The sequence below is a fragment of the Dermacentor albipictus genome, chromosome 5 (genome assembly GCF_038994185.2).
Source record: "Dermacentor albipictus isolate Rhodes 1998 colony chromosome 5, USDA_Dalb.pri_finalv2, whole genome shotgun sequence".
NCBI lineage: Eukaryota > Metazoa > Arthropoda > Arachnida > Ixodida > Ixodidae > Dermacentor > Dermacentor albipictus.
Genome location: NC_091825.1, coordinates 122,998,913 through 123,021,843, shown reverse-complemented (window position 1 = coordinate 123,021,843; position 22,931 = coordinate 122,998,913). Strand labels below are relative to the sequence as shown.

The following is a 22,931-nucleotide window of genomic DNA, read 5'->3' as shown; positions in this document are numbered from 1 at the left end:
TCCTCCGGATCCAATGTAGCCCCACCGCTGTCGCGGCGCGTTAATTCTCGCGCACGGCGGTGAGCAGTCTCATTGGGGTTCGGGCGGCCCGGCAGCACGTTGTCGCCCATGTGAGCGGGGAACCATATAATATAATGCACGGGGTCACAATTAGTTCTGAACTTGCTTTTCAGAATCGCCTCCAATTGGCCTCCAATCAGCCTGCAATTTACTAAATAATCAGACTGTCAGAAACCACCATGGACATATGAGAGTGTGGAATGTCAACTTCCCATTCCGCATATTCGCATCAAGCAACTTGCACCAGTAGCAGAAGCAAAATTTTTGGTGGTAGAACACCTCGATAGAATGTATGACAGATATCTGCACTTATGCACCGGCGACATTGTTGACAAAGAGAATGGAGCCAACGCAGCGGCGTAAGTGATACCGACACTCAGTGTCACATGGGCTGCCAGGCTTGACCACGTCATGTCTTCTACGGCACGTGGAAGCGCCATTGCGGCAGCCTTGCGGAAACTGAATTTCTATCAGCGTCAGCCTGTAGTTCTCTTTTCAGACAGCAAGGCTGCACTGTAACTATTACTGCGCGGGTTTCCCCTGGACAAGTGCATTGATCGGGCACTACATGCGGCTAAAGAATTACAGAAAGTAGGATTTACCATTGTGCTCCAGTGGGCACCTTCCCATATCGGCGCATCAGGCAGCGAGGCCTGTGACAGTCTGGTGCGCTATGCGCTGCAATTCAAGCCCACGAAAAAGACTACCCAAGGCGTAAACAGAGACATGAAGAAGGACATCTTAAGCCCCTTGGGTTCGTTGAGGTCTCCACCGCATCGACGTTGCGTCATTGAAGGAGTTCACAGAAATGATGTTCTCATTTATCGTATCCGCACAGGGTCCGCGCAAACTCCAGACTGGCGGTGCAAGACAGGCCTTGGCCCATCACCGTCGTGTATGCACTGTCAAGCTATTGGTGACATTGAACATTATATATTAAATTGTCCTGAAGTTGAAGCAAAAAGTGGGGAACTAATGAACTCAAGCGCAAGACGGCACCACACTCAAAAATGCAAGTGACATTTTGTTCCCTCAATGACACTGGATATTCAGGAGGGGGGTGCTTCGACTCCTCCTAAGGTCTCCCCGTGATGCAGGTCGGGAAGTGAATGGTGAGCCGTATGGGTCGTCTTGGTTTGGAAAGCGCGCAACGTATCGGGCTGCCTGGACTTGTTAGTTGTACAGCAAAGTGTTTCAGACCATATCGCAGTTGATAAGTGGCGTTCAGGAGGAGCAATTGCCGAGAACTTTTGCAAGGCTGGTCCGCCTGCACCAAGCAACAGCCCTCCTCCTCCTGTTCCTCCTGCTCATTTTCTCCAGTATGTAACAAACACCCCTTTTCCTCCGAAATGAATGAAAAATGCAGTATTAAAATAATACTTTACAGGCCCGAAATGATTTATTGCCACTCTCAAGCATCTCTTCAGCAGCCTGCACCAGGGATCCCATGACGTAGAGCGTTGCCTCGCCCCCCCCCCCTCCCCGTATACGCATGTAGCTCCCCGCGACTGTTTTACCGGCGAATCTTTATTGTCGACAATTTATTGGTAGCCACATGCTAGGTTGCTGCTTGGCAACCACACCAACAGGGTCGCATGTGATTTGCGTGGGTGGTCAACTACGCCGTGATAACTGACGACATTCCTTCCACTGGTTATCTGACTTAACAGGTAAGCAAACAGCATGCCCGGAGTGCATTTCGAACGTATACCGAGCGGCGTAGTGATCGAGTAACGTGAAATGGCCGCATTAACGCCAGCCGCATACATTGCCACCCTGGAAATTCCGTTGCAATGGCATGAGAGACGTTAAAATCATTATGAAACTAGGCTGTCTAACAATGGTTACGCAACTAATGATGATGCATTTTCAAACAAGGCTCCGCATTTTTAAGTCCGCTCAGGCTGCACTCAAGAGCTCCGTGGGCCATGTGCTTAAAATGTCCCTGGCTTACACCGATTGCACTGTGACTTGAGCGTCATCCTGCCATTTGAGGTCATTTGCGCCTGTGCGCACTGCTTAACTCCCATGGAGTGGAACGCCTGTGAAAAAGGCAGGGACCGTCAGTTTGAACGGGGAAAGATGACGGACGATTTTCACATTCGTGTATAAGAAGCGTATACGGTGCAAAAGCCATCACGTTTTTTTTATTAGTTCGTTGCTGTATGAGGTGTGTGTGGTTGTATAATATAGTTATTGGTTACCTTAGGCAAAGAAAAACATCACGCTATCAACTTTCATGTTATGCCACACTTTGATCGGTCCGGTCAGAAGAGAACTCCTATTTAATCGACTAAGAGCTGTTATTTAAGCTCGTTCATCACGTTTTAAACGGCACGTAATGGCCAGCATAACCGCTACGCCCAAACGCAAGAGAACTTCATGTGCCTATTTTGTTTTATGCCAGAGGTTACTTGCTATCAAAACTAGTCAAACAAGCAAAACTAACCGCCACTAGCTCTCGCTTTGCTTACACATTCAAGCTTTCCCTTTCATCCATGACGCTCTTCCAGAGCCCACCTCCTGAAACTTTCTCTTCCGGGGGAAAGGGGAGAAGAGGTGAGGGGGTCCGTCAGAAAATTTTGAGTAGGTGGTTGCCTTCCCCCCCCTCCCCTGTGCTTAAGCAATGGTAACACGTGTACACAGAGGCGTACGAGTGATACACTGTAACTACAGAGTGATTCGTCAGGCACTCTACTTGAAGATGTATACATTATCTTGTCATTACTCCACACAATATGTGAATCTTATAAACAGAAAACCTACTGCAATATCGAGGTGAAGGGTGGCTCGACGAAGGACTGAATTGAGAAAAAAAAAGATTGAAAAAAAGACATCGCAAATCTTATACTCATGCTGAATAACTTCAGCAACCGGATGCACGAACCATTTTCTGTGTAGCCAAATTTGCCCGTCGATAGCAGAAGGAAGGTAAATCGAAAAAGTTAAGAATGATTCATTATAAGCAGCGCGCAAGCTAACGAGAATCGTTCACTCAAGAAAGATGAGCCGGAAGGTTAACACAGCAGATGTTAGCGAGCACCACTCGTGGTCACGAATAGTGTTGGAGTAGTGCCTCCAACCCGAAGGCGTCCCCCACCTCAATAGGCGCACTTGGGGCGCCACATGGGAAATGGCCGCTATGGGAGCAGCCCAAACATAACTTTTTTTTTTGTGCTCACGAGGGTTTCGGCAGGAATTTAGGGCTTAGGCACCCTTCCCAAGCATATCATCCCTGGAGGAAGCCGAACGCCAGGCCGGGGTTCGGTAACACTCACTGAATGACACACACACACACACACACACACACACACAAAATTATATATATATATATATATATATATATATATATATATATATATATATATATATATATATATATATATATACAAGAATTGGGATGTTGGAACAGCCACCGCCGTAGAACAAGCGGTAGTGCATCGCCTGCCTCATGTCGAGGTCGTGGGGCGGCTCCACTGGTAGCAAGTTGCTTCTTCGTCCCGTTTCGTTTCGCTTTACCTTGTAATTTCTACAGTTCAATTAAATAGTATAAGCAACTTCTCCTGTGCTTTCCTTGGCTTCACATCTTTGTGGCAAATAAATATCGGGCCCCACATTTCCAGTTCTTCTCGTCCAACGAAAACCATGATTATTATCGACACTTTCAGGCCCAACGACTTTATTAAGTATATAGGGACACCCGCCGCGGTTGCTCAGTGGCTATGGTGTTAGGCTGCTGAGCACGAGGTCGCGGGATCGAATCCCGGCCGCGGCGGCCGCATTTCGATGGGGGCGAAATGCGAAAACACCCGTGTACTTAGATTTAGGTGCACGTTAAAGAACCCCAGGTGGTCGAAATTTCCGGAGTCCCCCACTACGGCGTGCCTCATAATCAGAAAGTGGTTTTGGCACGTAAAACCCCATAATTTTAAGTATATAGGGACATACAAGGAGCATCTGACATAGAGAAAAACAGACACCAAAGCTAATGTCAGAAACCCGAGTGGGAGCGATTCCGATTACATAATTTGTCAACCTGCGCTGCAGGTAAACATGGTTATTCGTGATAATTCTTGAATGCCCTTGTGCGACATCACGCTGAGCTTGGGCCTCTGTACAGTATTTTTGGAATCTGCTGCCTAAGGCTCTTGCCTTCGGAGACAGAAAAATGGCCTTCAAATAACCTATATGTGTAGTTCACGCCGTTATGATTGTGAATTAAAAGATCTGAAGACGCATACGCTCTCTCCAAGGGCTTAAGTTTTTGGCAATTCACGAGAAAAGCTTTTGATCATCATCATCATCATCATCATCATCATCATCATCAGCCTGGTTACGCCCACTGCAGGGCAAAGGCCTCTCCCATACTTCTCCAACAACCCCGGTCATGTACTAATTGTCGCCATGTCGTCCCTGCAAACTTCTTAATCTCATCCGCCCACCTAACTTTCTGCCGCCCTCTGCTACGCTTCCCTTCCCTTGGAATCCATTCCGTAACCCTTAATGACCATCGGTTATCTTCCCTCCTCATTACATGTCCTGCCCATGCCCATTTCTTTTTCTTGATTTCAACTAAGATGTCATTAACTCGCGTTTGTTCCCTCACCCAATCTGCTCTTTTCTTATCCCTATCATTCTTCTTTCCATAGCTCGTTGCGTCGTCCTCAATTTGAGTAGAACCCTTTTCGTAAGCCTCCAGGTTTCTTCCCCGTAGGTGAGTACTGTTAAGACACAGCTATTATATACTTTTCTCTTGAGGGATAATGGCAACCTGCTGTTCATGATCTGAGAATGCCTGCCAAACGCACCCCAGCCCATTCTTATTCTTCTGATTATTTCCGTCTCATGATCCGGATCCGCCGTCACTACGTGCCCTAAGTAAATGTATTCCCTTACGACTTCCAGTGCCTCGCTGCCTATTGTAAATTGCTGTTCTCTTCCGAGACTGTTAAGCATTGCTTTAGTTTTCTGCAGATTAATTTTTAGACCTACTCTTCTGCTTTGCCTCTCCAGGTCAGTGAGCATGCGTTGCAATTGGTCCCCTGAGTTACTAAGCAAGGAAATATCATCAGCGAATCGCAAGTTACTAAGGTATTCTCCATTAACTTTTATCCCCAATTCTTCCCAATCCAGGTATCTGAATACCTCCTGTAAACACGCTGTGAATAGCATTGGAGATATCGTATCTCCCTGCCTGACGCCTTTCTTTATTGGGATTTTGTTGCTTGCTTTATGGAGGACTACGGTGGCTGTGGAGGCGCTATAGATATCTTTCAGTATTTTTACATACGGCTCGTCTACACCCTCATTCCGTGCAGTACTTGGCCACAACCTCCTATATGAACACAACAATCAAAACTTTTGATACACTCTCTAAAACGCCACTGGTAGCTCGTTCTTTATTTCTGACTGTCTTTTCTGCCATTCTGATGCCAGAAATATATTGAGTGATATTACATGATAAAATTATATTAAGATGCGAATAAATCTACTTCTTGGTTGGAGTCACTCTACTTTCAGCCGTATATTTTTCTGGAGCTATTTGGCGAGTTTGGAAGATATTGAGGATACCCAGCAACTTGTCGGGATTTTAAGACGTACCGCATAGCACGGGACAAGTTCGTTCTTGCAGCATAATGAACGAAACGGACAGAGAGTGATGGAAACACACAGTTCAAATAAATGCACAAAAGCGCATTTACGCCAAAGTGCGTGTCACAACACGCTCAAAAAAATCTAGAAACGCGTTTCTGAACACCGCAACTATTAAGAAGCAAGGACTTGTCCAGAGACGGTACCCTCGCTTCGTGTAATCCGCTCAGACGGACAAATGGCGAGGTGCTCAAGCTCCGACAGAAGCGCTACACACAGGGCCGTCTGCAAATGTCCTCCATGAATTTCGAAATGCCTCTCATTCCACAAACCATTGCGGGGTCGTAAAGGCAGAAAAGGCGCGACGCGTTGCCACATCCGACACATTACGCTTACTTTTCTCCCCCAACTCCTTCGCCGCTGGCGTTTCAAAATGTTCTCTTCAAAAGTTTGTGTCGAAACGCTGGGTCGAGACAGGCGAGTCGAGGCAGGCAACCCTGGAATGCGGCGGGCTTTCGAAACTATGTAGCGCGCATGTAGGGAGCGGGCGTCCCCGCGATCCAACCCCATTAAATCCGTGCAGTGGAGTGAAAGCTGTCGGGGTCGCGTCAACCAACTGGAAAGCAGCACCAAAAAAGACAAGGTGCCCCTCCCCCCTCCCCTACTGTCCACCTCTGATCGTCATCGGCGAGTGATGCCTATACTTAATGGACGTCTCGCGGAAGGACTGGTAGCGCACAACGGGCGTTTGTCCACTTCCTTTCCCAGGAACAGGAAGGTGCCTCTCGTTACTGATTGAAAACGAATCGCGATAGCCTTCATTGCACTGCAGGTATTTGGTGAGACGGAGTGGCGTTGGAGACTGCAGCTGTACTGAAAAAAAAAATGTAAGAGAGAGAGAGAGAGAGAGAGAGAGAGCAAGGAAAGCCACCCGAAATTGGGAGCATTAGGCGCCTACGTGAGCCCAGACCCCTGCATGGCTCACCCTCCCGTTCCTCGCGCAGCGTCGCTGATTTTGCAAGCGCTCCTAGCGGCGAAGATTAATGATGAAAATTGCTCGTGATGGAAATTGCTCACCTCCGCTAAACTTACCCTTCTCTCATGACAAAAAAAAAATGAAGAAGACAGCGTGGAAAAAAAAAAGAAACGTTGCAGAACATGTTATCTCGCACTGTGCAGAACTGCGTCGCGTTTTAGGTGGTTCTAGCACGACGTCCTCCAGCGTCGTATTTCGGTCGCAACGCACTCCCGTTTTAGTTGAACCGAGGTAGGTTCATGTTTCCCTGCTATCCGGCTGAAGCGAACCGACGCTACTACGTCAAAAATTAACTGCAGTACGTCAGAGACAAATCTGGCAAAGTGGCTTTGTTCTGAATAAAGAAAGATCTTTCTCTCAGCAAGAGCCGCCACTGATTCGATTCCCGCGAACGAGTTCGCTTTTTCTTTTCTTTTTTTTTTCCCTGTGACGCATAAATGTCATCGAAGCTGAACATGTACACCTTGTTGTACAGTCTCGACAGGATGCTCAATGAGTCGATAGGCTTTCGTCGCTTGGATAATGTGCTTTTGTGAACAATCAGTTCGCTAGATGACTGTAACGGTAGGCGCTTCGCATTAAGCAGCCCCTCGCTTCTGTTACATGTACACCCGTGAACAAAAGTATGAGGACCACGGATTGCGCGATAAAGCCGATTTTCTTCCTCCACCTGTGAATGAAACTTGAAATTGAGAACTGCAGTCCAAACTTGGCATTGCGAACTTTCCAGTGTGCTCGTCAATTTGAGTTTATGCATGGTAATTACGAAGAAAATAAGTTTTTCTGGCGACCCTGCTGTCCGTGCAATTTTGTTCATGGGTGCACTAGTTGCGTGGCATCACATCTGTTGTTAGACACGATGATAATATCTGCGGCGTGAATGGCAGATAATGCGCAGACCCCCTCTCTCTCTATCTCTCCCTTAACTCAGTTAATTACGGTCAAATTTGAGCGAATTATTGTTTCCAATGACCGCAGAATTGGAGCAAAAAGAAAATAAAGATAGAGAGAGAAAAATATAGGAACAACGGTTTCTGATTTCGATAATTGTAGTGCATACGGTAGCACCAGTGTATACGTAAAAAAGAAAGCTCTCTTGAGGTGCCGCACACGAATTTGCGTAGACATACACGAAATGCGTACACATGGTAAAGACCATGTCCATGGACAAAAATAATTCCCATTTTAATTTCCCAGCAAGAATCCCACCTCTTCATACCCCACCTCCTATCTTTTTAGCCCAAAATTCACTTCACCGTAAGGGCTCACACCGTAAGGGCTCACGTAAGGCCTCCGTGTGTCGGCTTGTTTCACCGTGATCTTTTTCTTTTTTTTTATCTGGTGGAGCACGTCTCTCGTCGGAGACTACGGGCTGGGGCAGGCGGCCCTTGCAACTTTTATTATCTGGGCCTGGGATCCGGCACCTCAAGACCCAGTGAAGTAGTTATTGAAAGTGTGCTGCTCCAGCATCCACTGCGGAAATCCGCCTCCTGTTGTGGCTGCACCCAGGAAAGAAGAGCTACTCGAGAAAGGATAACTAAGCGTTGTCAAGCTATGCACGGATCAGACAGACAGTTAAAGACGTTGGCTCAGGACGATAAGTTTGGAAAGCCACTACTGCAATTTGCACTCGAGGATAGCATCCACGCTTTTAGTGAAATGCACATCTGTCCCTCAACGCGAGCTGCTCCAACAAAATGAACATGAATAAAGGATTCACAGTTCAAGCTTAAGATACCAATTTCACATTTTCAGACTTGAGATTCAAATTTCACAGTTTCAAACTTCAGATTCAAACGTGACAGTTGCAGTTCAAAGTACGCAAGCACATCATTGGTAATTCCCGGCCATTCTCTGCGGGGTAACCGCATCGTTATAATTAACAACAAAAAACAAGAACAAACACAAGAAGAGCTGGAGGTAAGGCTCTAGCAAAGCCGCTTTTATCTGTACCGAAACCGATCACGCTTCCACGGACAACTAGCGCATCATAGATACAATTGTGATGTTCTAGGATAGATACATGCGCAGTGACATAATGGTTTCAGAAGCACACGAGCATCAGCTGAGCACTGATCAAAGTACTGCCCATGATTGGTTGGTTAAGATGTTTATTACAAAACACCTTAACCAAGCTATAAGGTATCTGCAGGCTCTTTGACGTAATCATATATGGTACACTGACTAAACCACTTAACACCGGGCTTATTAATTGCCTTAAGCCTAACATTTAATAAAATCAAATGAGATCATACTTTACTCCGTCCACAAAACTTTGCAGAAGACAAAGGCAAATGAGATAAACATTGAACATTTCGAACAGCGTATAATTGCCACCACCTGATTTGAATGCACACGTTCCAAGCGGCAGCGCCTATATTTCCCAGTGCGTGCATCTTCAAGAAGTGCGGCTGATATATTCACATTGTCAGACGTTCCTTTTAAATGCGAAAGCATTTCTATGCCTACCAAACGAGGAAACAAGTCCGTCACGTAAGACAATCGCTTTCAAGATAGGGCCGTCAGCAGCGAGCGCATTCACCTTCACGCTGCCTCTCGCTTCAACGGGAAATAAGCGGCGCGGACACAGCGCACACGAAGCTATCAGCACTCGGCGCACTCTGTCCCCATCGCTGATCGCTTCCAAGATAGGGCCCGCGCGGCCACGCCTTACGCAACCACCCACGGAGTATGCTTGATCACGGCTGATAATGGTTCCACGCGGGTGGGTAAGGCGCTAAGGAGCGATAACGGCTTATAATGATCCGAACGTTATCAGCGCACCTGGCGTCGCCCCCTGCAATAGTGTGCTTGCGTCATCAATGCACCTTGCGCCACCGTGCTCAGCAATTCACCTCGCCGCAGCGATGTTGTTCATACTGGTCCGATCAAGTTTCATAACATTGATAATGATGTCGGGTTGGGTGGAGATGAGCAAGTGGCATATTGCTTACGCATACTTAGACAACTCCCAAAGGAGCTTTTGCAGGAAGTTTTTTTTTTTCATGCAGCTCCGACTATTACATTTGCTTGACTAAGCAGTGCCATAAACCCCGAAGGTAAGAACACGGAGCAGGCAATTAGGCGCTAAATCAACCTTAATTCACTTGAGACATACTCGTTGAAAGGCAAGAAAATAAAGATAGCTTACGTTCTAACGTCAAGTGATTATAAATAGAAGTAAATTGTTCTGATGAGACAAACGTTAAGCCATTAAGCAATGTGGGTCCGCCGAGAGTCAAGCTTTTCCTTGGTTTTATTTTCGCCAACAACTCGCTGTTCTAGGCTATTTATCGATGTCACACTTCCGAAAAAGATTCTTGCTCTATTTTTTTTTTCGTTCTCCTGTTCTTGATGTTAAGAGCAGCATGTCAGGTCATTTTACGTGCTTGAGCTTAAAAGAAGCAACGCTGGGATTTCAGAGAACCAAAAAAGCAGGAAAGTATCAAAGAGCATGAAGTACAGCAAGAAATGATGCCCTACTACGTCTCCGCCCCGTACTTTTTGTGTTTTTAAAACACTGATGCAGTGAGTACACAGCGAAAAGTGAAAACGCACGCAGTCAAACACATAAAACTGAAAGTGCCTCATACAAAGCGAGATAGGAGAGCTAAACCGGAACGAACCAGCATCCTCCTTTCCCTGGCGTCCCTTTTCCCTTCGCCAGCTCTCCGTTTAGGGAAGCTTTTTAGGGAAGCCAGTGGCCTGGAGATGGCGTTAGCCGGGTCGATAAGCGGGCTCGCTCCGCGAAAGGGAGAGTACCAAATATGAGGCTGAGAAAACGAAGCGAGGAGGAGAAAGAAGAAACACGACGAAGAGCGGGCGCCACAGCCGCCGATGCCCTCTCCCTCCATCATTTCCTCACGAGGCCCCCACTGACCGGCCTCGCCTATGCAGCACCGCCGCACAGCGCTGGCGCTGTGCAGCGAAGCCGACAACGCAGCAGCGCGGCCACGGTGGCGCTCGCTCGCACGCTCGCTGACGAGTCGGGCGCGAGTTGCCAGCCGGCGGGACACCTTCGGCTCGCCGCCACCTTGGCGTCGTGTTTTCGGGCCAATAAGTGGAGGCAGCGCACGAACGGTGTTTACGTTGGCAGGCGCGCGGGTGAAGAGATAGAAGGGCGCGCTTGGCAACGACGAGACATGGCTGCTATCCTTGGTTAGTTATCTTCCTCCTTTAACGCTCTTCCTTTGACTCGCTAGCAGACGTCACCGGAAGTCTCCCGAATGCGCGCGTCGTCTTCAGCCGTAGCTCTCTGGTCGCCAGCCGGAGCCTGAGGTCGAGCGGTGCGAAGAACCAAGACCGATGGTGATTTGAGCACCCGGTTAGTTGTTACGCGGTGGGATTTTTTGTTTGTTTCATTTCGTTCTTGTAGCCGCGTTAAGAACCGCTAAATGGCTAAACGTACGCGAAACGTATGACGCGGTACGGAGAGCGAAAGAAACTCGCTGCGCATGGTTATTCGACTCTTCAGGAGCAGCTATATTAAGGTGCATCGTTATACGTGCAACGTTGGGACTGGAACACACGGAGCCGATCTTCGAGACGACACTGCTCATCGGATCGACGCTTCCATGGAACATAGGTAAGAGTGCTGGCGAAAATAATTCCTCTAGTAGAAGTGATTACGGTGATCTTTTAGAGCCGACCAAAATTAACACCACCGTTGTGTAGGCATGGTCTGTAGACATGTAGGTGCCGTTTTGTGGTGGACAGCATGGTCGCACTTGGTTCATTTGAAGTAACGCGTTAAGGTCTGCAGCAAGCTCTCATGCGTGAATAAAGAAAAAAAAATGTAACGTTTTATTCACCAACAACGCCGCCATGATTTCAAGAGTAGGTGCGCCCTTTTTTGTCACTGCCCCGACGTGCCGAACATGCGATTGCACTGTACCCTAAATAACCAGTGATATGTGCTCCACATAAAGATGATTTCACGTGACACAGTGCAGTGGGCAATTTAAAATTCATAAGTTTCATTGGAAGCGAGAAAAGGCGGAAAAAACGACCCATTGTAATATTTACTAAGCGTTATTTTCTGTTGAAGGCACTAATTTTCAGAATCAATACGGGAGAGAAAGTATATATAGCGAGCTAGTGCACCCATTTCCCCATTAGCTGGTAACAGCTATTAGACCGCGTTCGCATATGCTCGGTTGGAGGATGCGTTTGCATATAGATGAGCAAGCTCATTAGGATGCGGGAAGGCACATCACAACAGAGACAAAAAAGAGACCAAAAGTTGATACGATGTATACATTAAGGCTAATCCAGTTCAGGCGCCTTGAATTCTATCCCGGGAACAGTGGGAGGTGCTAACCTTGGCTGGAGCAAGAAACACGACATTTTTAACGTGGAATGCACCAACAGCGTTAACGGGGTGACCTGATGTGCATTGCGTGGAATGGCGCTAAATTACGCGCGAGTGAGTGCGAACAAGAACACGTACTTCCTGCAATAGTTAAAAAAACCCGTACACCCGGCCACGAAAGTTTACGGACCACGGCATCTCCGAACACGTTCAATACCCGAGCAGCCTGTAGCAGTAGCCAGTAAAACTATACACGACAATGCTGTTAGCACATTCTAATCGAGGCCCGAAATGCAAATACCAAACTGCTTTGTGAGGTTGGGGAGGAATGCAGCTTTTTCTCAGATTTAATGGTCCGTAATATTTTGTGGCTGCGCGTACATCGTATTGTTCGATCGCTACATTGCCAGCCACTGTGAAAGACTGCTGCGTTATATGCACATGCTTGGCAGTGGTACTTATATGCTGGATATCTCCACACCTCTATGCCGTTTATTGAATTTCAGAAAACAGAAAAAGGAGCAAATATAGAATATTAAAAATATCAGAAAAGCGTATTGCTGTCAGTGCAAATAAAGTCCTCTAGGACGCTTGTGTTGACCGAAGCGCTTGTACACTGCTTAATGTATAGCCACTGGTAAACTTTTACACTGCGCGTACCATGCTTGTACATTGCTGGTATAGGCAAATATATGCGAAACGGGTCACTGCATTGAAATGGCCGAGGTAGTTGAGCTGTATGGATGGGTTCCTTCGAATCCGACTCCCATAAACAATCTTCGACCATTCGCCTTACAGCAAGCACGAACACCGGCTTTCGTATACTTAGATTACACAAAGACCGAAGACAATCACATTTCTGATTAAAGAACATCGAAGGAGAGGCTTGCACCGATAAGAGGCGTAGAATATACTATACGGAAAATATAAGGCGAACATCCCGTAACATTGTGTAATGATATATTCAATAAACTGAATCGAATAGAGAATGTATTCGGCAGCTTACCAACCTGCGCAGTGGATGATGCGCCATCCCGTGACTGACATAAAGGTCACTATAAAGAGCGATGGACACTAAATCAGCTTAGAATGATATTTCCATGAAACCCTATTTTCGTTATTTCGCAGTAAGAGATCGATGATTGAAAGAAAGAACTGGTGACCAAACTTTCCATTTCTTCTCTTCTTATATTCCTCCGAAACTCTAGCGCCGGTGCGCCAGCGTGACGTCACCGATATTTAAGTATTGCTCTCGTATTCGGACCGCTGCGGCTCAGTAAGAGTTCTCAAAACTTTCCATTTGGCTTCTTTCGAATACAATGTAATTCATATTTACTGAAGAAAAAAATGAACTAAGCTCGAGCGGATGCCGTCAAAATCTGTGACGTCAGGGCGAGCTTGCGCGGAAACTTCACGGTGGCGTCGCCACTCGCCCTTTGTTTTCGCGTATTTCTTGGCTCACCAAGCCTGCTCTCGTGGTGGGAGTGGCTTTTGTCGCATTGTTAGTAGATATCTGATGAACATTTTTTCAACTTACGTTTCTCTTTAGATTGTCTTTAAGGCGCGTTTAGTCACTTTCATGAATATTGAAGGCGAACGCCTTAGATGTCTATGTTGGCGGTGGCCTTGGCGAAACCGCGCCGTGACGAAAAATGAGCAGAGATAGAGAATTAGAGAGACGAAAGGCAGGGAAGTCAACCAGAGTGAGTGCCCTGTGGCCTACTCTACATTGGGGCAGGGCCTCCCGTCCCCAGGGAAATGGGTAGAACCCGCCGTGGTGGCGGAGTGGCTTTGGCGTTGCGCTGATACGGCCGAGGGGTGCGAAATTGAATCCCGGACGCGGCGCGGCGCATTTCCAGGGGGGGAGGGGGGAGGGGGGGAGGGAGTATACAAAAATTGTACCGTGCATTGGGTGCGCGTTCGAGAACCCCCAGGTTGTTTAAATTACTCCGGAGTGCCACACTACGACGTGCCTCTTAACCATACCGTGGTTTCGGCACGTACAACCCAATAATTCAATTTAGTTAACAGGGTAGCAAAGATTCCATCAAGTCGGATTAGAGTGAATAAGAGGAAACAATGTATTGTCGTAGAGCGACTGTGTTAAGCGTAAGGCAGCACACGACACGTACGCAATTGTTTTTTTATATATATTTCACGAGCGGTGACTAGTAGAACCACGCTCCTTCAAGGACCTCGTGAGCTTTTGCCAACAAAGCAAACACCGGCCTTCGAGACGGCAACGTGGCTTCCTATTCGTCAAAAGACGGAAGTCCCATTGTATAGCGTGAGCCGTATTGAACAGATGGAACAAACACATATTGTAAGCACTGCGCTGGCCTTTTTTAGTAAGATATAAAATAGAAAGCACCCGTTGGTGTCGCAATCTGTAGCAGCTGCTGCCTATATAGGTTTTCTCGTGGGAATGGATTTGAAGCCTTCCCGCTCAAATAAGTCGTTGTGCGCATGGCGGTCTCCCAAAGAAAGCTCTATTTCGACCCCATCACGCTTGCTTTCTCGGAAACGGCACTCAAATTTATTTCCGGGCCAAAAAAAAAAATAATAAAGCCTGTCTTGCACGTGTCGAGCTTTGGCTCCAGCTGCGGTTACGTGTGGCGCCGATAGTGGGAACGCGCTTGATGCTTTCCCCTCGTGTCGTCACGCTCACCGCGTGAGCCTATAACGACCAGTCACGTCTAAGCGATCATTTTCAAGCAAAGATTTATTGGCTCACAAGTTTCGATGGCATTGTGGTCACGCAAACAAAAAAAAAACGGATGCACCCAGAGCTGAGCAGCTACGGGTAAGGACGGTATGATGAGTTGACAGCTGCGCCGGCGCCGGAGCGTGAGTCATTATCAAGGATTCCAGCTGCATAGGCGCGCGCTCACGCCACGCGCGCAACCAATCAGAGCCTTTGCGCTTCCGCCGGGGAGCGAAAGGGCAGGAAAGGGTTTCGCACGCGCTGCACCACCCCCTTTCGCTTCCATTCAGTTCATTCTTGGAAAACGGATGGGACGGCCACGCGCCGTGCGTTCCCCCGAGGAACTGGCAGCCTTCGACGAGCGGCGGCGAGAACTGGCCCGTGAAAGCGCTCGCCGTCGGTTGCGCCGATCCAGCCGTTAGAGCCGCCGGGGCCCAGGCCATCCGACAGCAACGAGAAGATCCTGAGCTGAGCAAGCGAGAGCCCGAAGCAATCCGCCACCATTACCTGTGGGTTACTTAACCGTGACGAAGGTCAGGCGCATGCAGGACAAGCTTCGCTTACTCCCATTTTCCGGTATACAAGGGTTGGCCATTTTTGTTTATTCTCGTTATGATTAGGAAAGCTTACCCGCGCCCCTTATTATGCACAGTTACGCAAGGGTATAGGAGCTATCCTTGTCACAGTGAACACTGCAAAAAAGACGTGTCCTTAAAAAGCACCGTTATAGTGACTTCATCCTCATAAAGGAACGCGTAAAAATAATTCAGTGGCGATTTAGAGGCAAATTGCGAGAGGGTTGCATTAGAATTACGTCGCACGTCTGAGGTTCTGGATCCAAGAGTTAATCGGCGTTGACCGTATTGCGAAGTGTTGTCAAGGAGTTCACTCGACACACGTCTTATTTCTTCGAGGAGCGCGAGGCAACTGACGGTCGTTCGGAGCAGACTACAGTAAGTTGCACTCTATAAATGCACACATATCTACCTCTAATGCGTGACCGGCTTCCCACACTTCACACAAATGCACCTTTCTTTTCACTTTCGCATTTTTAATGCTAGCGCATTAATATCGGCCTTAAGCATGTGACAGTGTGCGCTTAGTCATGGAAATTCCTAAACCAGGCACAGTGGTTCAAGCACGCTGACCGTCCGATATCGTCATCGCGAGTGGCATCAAGGTGTTCCAGCAAACACGTAATCCGAGATGGTATTGAGAGCGAACAAGGGCCTTCGTACCCTCAGTTCTGAGACCATCACAGCGAAACAAACAAGTAGTTTAAACCGGCAGATAACTTATTAAGAATTCTGCGTGGAATTTTTTGTATATTTCAGCGAACAAAGATAGATCGCCTAGCTTTTTCTTTTACTATTTCTTGAGTGTAAAATAATATCTTCTAACCAATAATAACCCAGTCATCCAGAAGTTGCCACATGCTGTAATGGCACGGGAAACTAATGCAGGAATCTCACGGTGGCGGCGCCACCATCTGTTTTCCTTTTTGTCCGTCCTTTCAACCCCCTCCCCCTTCGCCTGAGCTTCTGCTCACAATAAAAAATTTTAAAAAAACCTTTCCCATTGCAATTTGACAGGTATAATTTAGCATTCTAGCCTGGCTCCGCATCTCTCTTTAACACGTAATTAAGGTTGATCTGTCTACTTATTCTTATTCGGGAGCCCGCCGTCAGGCATACCGCCGTCAGGCATAATTCAGCCACGCATGTTCGTCACAAGTATAAACAAACAGATTCGTTTCGTGCAGCAATTTTAATACGGGACCGGTAGAAAGGTCCATGAATCCAGCGTTCGAGGTCGGAAGGGCGTTCCGGACGAACGCCTGTCGCACGGTTACTCCCTCACTCAATGCATTATGCGTTCTCAGAGAGACGCGGAACGCCGCCTCGTCGCAAAGCGGCAAGCGACCCGACGGCGGAAAGCTTGCTGACGCACCCCGCGGTTGCGTCAAGAAAGAAAGCAAAGCCGACGCAAAGGCGATCCGTCTTCGTGCGCTGTAAGCAGCGGTGCGAGGAACGTGCCGTGTTTAAGCATTCCTTGCACGTATACGTGCTTAGACACACACACACACACGCACACACACACACTAACACGCTTGCTTGCTTGCTTGCACACACACGCACAAGCTTGCTTGCTTGCTTGTTTGTTTGCCTGCTTTAGCACAGACAGCCTCAGCATCAGCTCGCGGTCACCGCTATGCACGCAACGCCGGTTGGCAACGCGCATCCTCTGACCTTAATCCGTCCGCCAGTTTATGGATGAGCCGACCCACGTGATCCGTCTAGGGGGTTGGGGCAGAGGCTACGCAAGCGGGGGATAAACGCAGGAAAAAGTGCACCGACGTCTCCATCCCTTATATTCATTTCCTCGACGCTAATAATCCCTCGTTTGACTCTTTTCTCTCTTCCCGTGCGTAATTTCGACGAGGCAGGACAGCAGGGGGGAAAGGGGGGGGGAGGCGCATGTAGAGACGTGTATGTTAGCACCTCGTTGGGAAAGTGCGCGCGCGTCTGTACGCGGCGCCGTTCGGCCTTCGCGGGGTGAACGTTTGGTTCGAGGAGCGATGACTGGTGTCATTATTAACGTTGCGCGGGCCCTCAGGGTTGTTTGAAGGCAGGCGTTTACGGCGTAGACAAAAGAGCCTTGATCATCCTCGCGTCTGCCGTCACCTAACGACAGGAAGGGGATGTGGCTGGAGGCATCGCCGAGTCGTCAGAAATGATTAAACTATCAAGGTGTAATTAGAGATGAGGAAGTACTTACGTATAGTCTTCGCTCATTCAGTGTCGACGAAGGTAAGAGCTTTGGCGCCTTTATGCATTCCGAGGTGCTAAGTGGTCTTTCGCAGCCGTTTGACCACTTTTCTCGTACGGCCCGATGAAGTTAATAAACCTGTTACTGTTCTGCAGGAGTATGCACTGTCGTCGGTAGCGTTGTGACGAGGAAGAAGCTAAGTTCCAGCCGTTGCCACCTCAATGTTGGCAACGAGTGTTGCGTGAGTGAATCAGCGATATTTATTTGGATGAAACTGTAAATGTCGGAAACAATTGTGTTGTCAGCTTCTCCACAACCGATAAATTATCCAGTTATGAAATAATGATATCATGAGGTGATATGAAAGAAACATTCTGGCAAGAAAGCACAATTCGTAAACGTGCTTAAACGGTTAATATAGAAAAAAAAACACCAACCAAACATCACATTCTGCCCTTTAGTAATTGAACTCAAATCAAACAACTATTTCAATGGAATAATGCAAAATAAATAAATGAGCAGACAAGGTCATACTAAGCGTTAAAGAGGCATACAATGTCACTTTCAATAAAGAAGGTCATTAAAGAAAGTCATTAAAGCCATTTCAGAGCCTATCGCTGTAATCTCAAGGTAGCTCGGGCCATGGGACACCAACTATCGCTCCAAGTCATGCATCTCGGACTGAACATAAGTGATTATGAGCACCAGTATTCCTCGCACGTATAAGCGTGATAGTCGCGTAGAGACTTTTACGCCTTGACCGTAGAAATAGCACGAATAATTCAGCCAGTATTCTGAATATCTTAAAGTTGGCCTTTTCAATATAACGTTTGGTAAAAAGCATTCCTTTCAGAAAGGCAACGAAAAGGACGCGTTTCATCCACGCAACGACAGACGATGCTCGAACATAGATACGCGTTCAGCACGTAAATAACTAATTAAAGCTCGCACGAAAATGGAGCGAAGATCGCTTAGGGAAAATTAATGGAAAATGTGAAAAATGGGGAAACCAAGGGACCTGCAGAGCATAGAGTTTCCTACAAGAATTACTAGAGGGAACTCTGGCGCTGCAGTCGTTGTCCTACCATGGGGATGATGGGAAGTACATGGATTTGTCTGATCTTCGTGCTTGTGGATTCAGACGTTCTTGTGGCTTTGTATATTACGCTATATAAATCTTATTGTCGTATATTTCGGAGCAATCTACATTCTTCGAAGTGCAGAAGACGCCGGGAACGCGTACAATTCTATTAATTGCAACGATTGAGCTTGTCTATGTGCACTACTCGAAACGCACCAAGCGTCTCAAAGCACTGGCATGCCCGCGATAAATTCACAGGTGCGTTTCATTCGCTTGTCGATACATGCATCCGTGGCTTAATGGTTTCAATATCAGGCTTCCGTACTAGAGTCCCTGTGTTCGAATCCTGCCATCGGGCAATTTTAATGATGTTTATTTAATTATTTATTACGCAATAAACTGTTGAAAATGACGAGTTTACAAAGTCACAAAGCCGTTTGAAGCCAAAAAGGACGAAGTTTAGGCAAATCCATGTACTTCCCATAATTCCCATGCTGGGACAACCGCTCCCATTGTAGCTCCCGTAGACACTAGCGCCAGAGTTCCCTCTAGTAATGTTGTAGGAAACTATGCTGCAGAGCCATCAAGGTGATGGCAAACATAAATTCTACCCCGGTGCGAAGAGGGATATCATACTTCTTTCACGAGTTTTAAGCGTCGCCCCGCGGGTTCAGTATGAAAATTTAAACGCGGCCCCGCAGCTTTGGCTGCGACAGCGTCGGCGGCGCGGGATGTCGCTCCCTCTCGCGCTGTGTCCCGAGTCTCGATCCGCCGAGAGAGAGAGAGAGAGAGAGACCTTTATAGAGAGAGATCCGCCGAGACAGCTACGCGGAACGCGGTAAAACGATGCCGACGCGTCCCGCTCCGGGGCGGCATAATGACTCGCGCGGAGTTTCGAAGAAAGCCTGAGTATAGTATACAGGTGAGCATAGGATAGATACTGCGGCACAGTTCGGGGAAAGCGTTCTTCGTTCATTTACGGGGATCGCAATCCGACCCGACAGGATAGGCGTTATCGAATCACGAATAAATGAAGCCCGTTTCCCATCCAGGACTATAAGATAGCTCGCGAGTTTCCGGAAATAGCTCATCGATCGTTGGGTTCTCGTTACCCTCTCCCTCTCTGCGCGTACCTGGGAAGCACGTACAGTCGTTGCATACTGTATGCATACTGTTTGACGCCAGAAGGACGCGGAAGAAAAGGTTTCGTGTGAAACCGCCTCTGCTTCGTCGCTTCATAAGGCGACGAAGCAGAGGCGAAGCAGAGACGAAGCTTCACAAGACCGACGTTAGATCAGCTTAGGCTGGTGCAGCATTCTTTCAAAGCCTTGTTATATGGAGTGTTCTAAAAGCAAAATTGTCGAATCGAGTCGAACACGAATGTTGGAGGGAAAAAAAAACGACCTCCGAATATGAAGTCGAATACCGAATATTTCCCATTTCTAAACAAAACGAAATATAAAGGTTTCGTGAAGATTGCTTGGCTAAAAAATGAGGCTTACTTACGTTTTTTTTTTTTAGATAGATCGAATGCCGTAAACAGCTGTATTTCAGCTCAAATTATAAGCTTGTAAACGAGAAACAACGGAGATTTAGACAGTCGCATCTGGTGAGCCGTGACGGGGACATTAATGAAACAAATGATCAGCACATCAGCAGAATCACGCAATAGAGAGTAGTGCTCGTAGAAGGCTAGACGCGTAATGTTAAAAGATCGTTTTGAATGAATGCAAAATGGGGACACCGGTGGTACGATAGATTTCTTTGCCTAAATCGAGACAGCCAAATCATAGGCTGCCTAAGGTGAGACATATATGCTTTTAAGAGACTGGAAGCTATTGAGCCTAGGTGATGGCCTCCATGTGGATGCTCAGGAACGGGTGTGTCTGCACTGCAATCGAGTTTCTCCCAACAGAACGATGTCTTCGCCTCCCTCAATCTTTCTCTTTGAACTGCAAAAACTTTTGCTCCCCTGTATAGTATTACAAGGGGACGAATATTCGACAATTTCGAATACGAAATTCTAGCATCGAATTCAAAATTTCAGACATTCGAGCATCCTTGAATGTTGTCGCTCATTTGACGAAACAACATCGATTATTAACAGCTAAAAACGAAAAAAAAAGCATAGTAATCGAACTTCGCGCTGCAGCCTGAGCGCTAGTAGGCCTCAGTGTTACATCACGGATTCCCAAGCGCTTTCTCGCATTTGGGACGTTTTTGTCGAAGGAAAAGATCCCGAACCTTGGCCATGCTGAGCGTTCTGTTGCTTTAGAATGTCAATGTGTCTCTCTTTAACACTTAACAATAAGCTAGACCTGAGCAGAGGCTGTCAAAATTTAAGACGTCACGAAACGCCAACAGAGGGAGGAGCTAGTGTCAGAACTTCAAGGCGGCGTCGCCACCCGACTTTCATTCTTTTCTGGTACACAAAGCCTATCTTTCGTGTTGTAGGAGTGGTCATTTTGCTATCGCAGAAGCGTGATTTACTAATACAGCTTAACCCTTCATACTGTGCAACTTCTTATTTATGAATATTACTATTCCTGATGAGGTAGGCCACCGTAAGAATCATCGAACTGTGGTGCAAACATTGTTTTTAGGTTGCGAAAAATCTGTCGTAAAAAAAAAAAAAATACGTACGCCACATATTTGCTCCAACATGGACATATGTGCAAATTTCTAGAAGAGCAGTAGGAAATGCTATTTATGTAGAAGGTGTATACCTACGAATGATAATGAGGAATAAAGCACTGTGTAATTCAAGAGCAAACAAATTGATCTTGCTGTTGAGCAAAGCCGGGATCCGCGTTTCGAGCAATAATTATACTGAAATTCCACAAAACTTACCTCGCTCCAAACTCACATCGCTTTTGTCTTCCAAAGGGCCCAGTTCACTACGTGTTTGTTAGTGACAAACAAGATGACTCAGGTGTTCCTTCTAAAACAAAGGTATAGGTTCCAAACTTTGACAGGTAACTCAGATTCGAAAGCATTTGTTTTTCTTGCCGTTTTATTCCAACGTTGCAAAGTATGCGAGATTCTGCAGCAAAGGGTTAAATTAGCGCTCCACGCTTTAGTGACCTTTTAAATCCGCATTCAAACGTCTGCCACCGTGCGCAAGACAGGCTCTCCGGACCAAGTGGAACTAGTATACATATTCAAAACCTGGGCTTGGAGCAATGTGAGTCAGAACCACTTGTTCACACACTCCGTATCTGCCATCGCGCATGCTCTACCCGTTCGCAGTGTATGACGCCAGTCGCGCAGAAAAGCGATTACGACGACAGAGTTATGTTAATGCCGGCGCGGGCTAGATAGGCTCCTCGAGGCAACGTTGTATATACCGCGCGAATGAGTTTCACACCGCGTACTTTACCCGCGAGCGTAGGTGACGAGCGTAATTCCGATCCATAAATCTCACTCCCGGTCTCTTTATTCTCGTGCACTCGTATAGCATCCTGCCTTTTGCCGCGCTGGCAGCTTCGTGGCTTTCACTTTGCGAGAGCTGACAGAGATCAACGACGTCCGTATGCATTCAAACCGATCAAACCAACGAAGAAGGCGGCCGAGACTGTATCGTTTCTTTCGAACGCACCCACTCGGTGCCATTTGTAAAGGCATGGCTCCCCTGTCTTTTGCTACCGCTTGCCGCACCACGCGTGTATGATAAGCACAGCGTCGCGCTCGCTCGGTTCCCATTCCGATTTATACGGTCACCTTGATCGCCCTGTAATTGCTTTTCGTCGCGCGGAGCGGACCGCTTGGTGAGCACCCACCCCACCGTAACGCCTTCGCGTCGGTGCCCTAATTACACGCTCCACGGTAGCGGGAATCGAACGCGTGGCGAACTTCGCGCAGCGTTCATGCGCCGAGTGCAAATGGGAGTGAAAGGGGTGGGGCGTCTTCGGCGACAACGCCATGCCTTACGACTCACTCGGTTCGGACTTCCGGTACGGCTGGCAAACCTTTAGCTTGCGCGCGACTGTCAGGTGTCTCTATCTCTCCTTCGTTCCTTCGCGTGAAACAGAAACCTGTGATTAATAGCATAATTTATTTTTGTCTAGTGCTTGATTTCGCAAACAATGCAACTACAACAGCTGCGGTTGCTTAGCCAAGTGTAAGGACACGGCTATTAGAAGCGACTGTCAGAGAAATTTGGTTAGCCAGGTAAACTCTGCCAGTATGTTGTGAGCGTCCGACGCAACGCGCATTTCTAGAGAAGAGAAGAAAACTGGAGCAGCGTGAAATTTAAGGTTAAGAGCAGAGCAAGAAATGGGGACGACAAACGGACAGACAGTGACAGCACGGCGTGTTTTTCGTTCCGTTTTCTATGTCTTGTCTTGTTTTCAAACGCTGTCGCATGCCCACTATGGAG

The 22,931-nt window shown here is 47.4% G+C and overlaps 1 protein-coding gene and 1 long non-coding RNA gene across 2 annotated transcripts in view; one reads left to right on the top strand and one right to left on the bottom strand.

Annotated features, from left to right (window-relative positions):
- LOC135911636 (uncharacterized) overlaps positions 1-22,931 on the bottom strand; it is a 180,535-nt gene that overhangs the window by 50,884 nt on the left and 106,720 nt on the right. The gene's annotated exons all lie outside the window — the stretch shown is intronic.
- LOC135911635 (nucleolar and coiled-body phosphoprotein 1-like) overlaps positions 10,737-22,931 on the top strand; it is a 179,982-nt gene continuing 167,787 nt past the window's right edge. The window contains exon 1 of the mRNA XM_065443976.1: positions 10,737-11,273. The gene's annotated coding sequence lies outside the window, so the exon portion shown is untranslated. The remainder of the gene's footprint in view (positions 11,274-22,931) is intronic.